The sequence below is a fragment of the Arachis ipaensis genome, chromosome B09 (genome assembly GCF_000816755.2).
Source record: "Arachis ipaensis cultivar K30076 chromosome B09, Araip1.1, whole genome shotgun sequence".
In the NCBI taxonomy this organism is placed as follows: Eukaryota; Viridiplantae; Streptophyta; class Magnoliopsida; order Fabales; family Fabaceae; genus Arachis; species Arachis ipaensis.
In genome coordinates, this window is record NC_029793.2 from 8,371,860 (window position 1) to 8,372,530 (window position 671).

A 671-nucleotide genomic window follows, 5' to 3' on the forward strand; every position below is an offset into this window, starting at 1 on the left:
CCTTCATGACAAAATTAAATGATGATGACCCGTTCCTAACTGTATGTCACTATATATGTCTTCCGCAGGTAATTTTCCATATGTAATTAGGAAACTATTCTTTGTTTTTATTTATCTCAACCAATAATTAGTTTATAAAACAAATTAAATATAATTCTTTTTCAATTAACACAAGAGAAAGAAAGAAGGAGAAACAAAGATAAATAAACTTAGTCTAATATTAACAAAATATTATTCTCAAAATTCTTTTAAAGTATTATATCAGATAATACGATTTAATACTTTAAAAGAATAATAATAAACTAAATTAAGTTGATTTGGTAATTAGATTATTAATTCGTTTAAATAAGTATTAAAATTTAAATTTTATTTTATACATACAATAATTTATTGTTTAATACTACTATAGATTAATTAGACCGAAAAATACCTAAACAAAAAAATTAACAAGATAAATGTACGTAAATATTTACTATTACATCAGAACAAAAAGTAAACTGATTGGGTGGTTTCTACTGAAATTCAGGGTAAGTTCCTTTGCCTATATGTAAGCCGTGTTGACAAGTTGCGTTTGATTGACCGATCGAGGATAGGGGTGATGACAGAGCTTATCATTTTAACGAGTATATTAAAATCGGTTATTAAGATTAATTATTATTCTATTAATATAA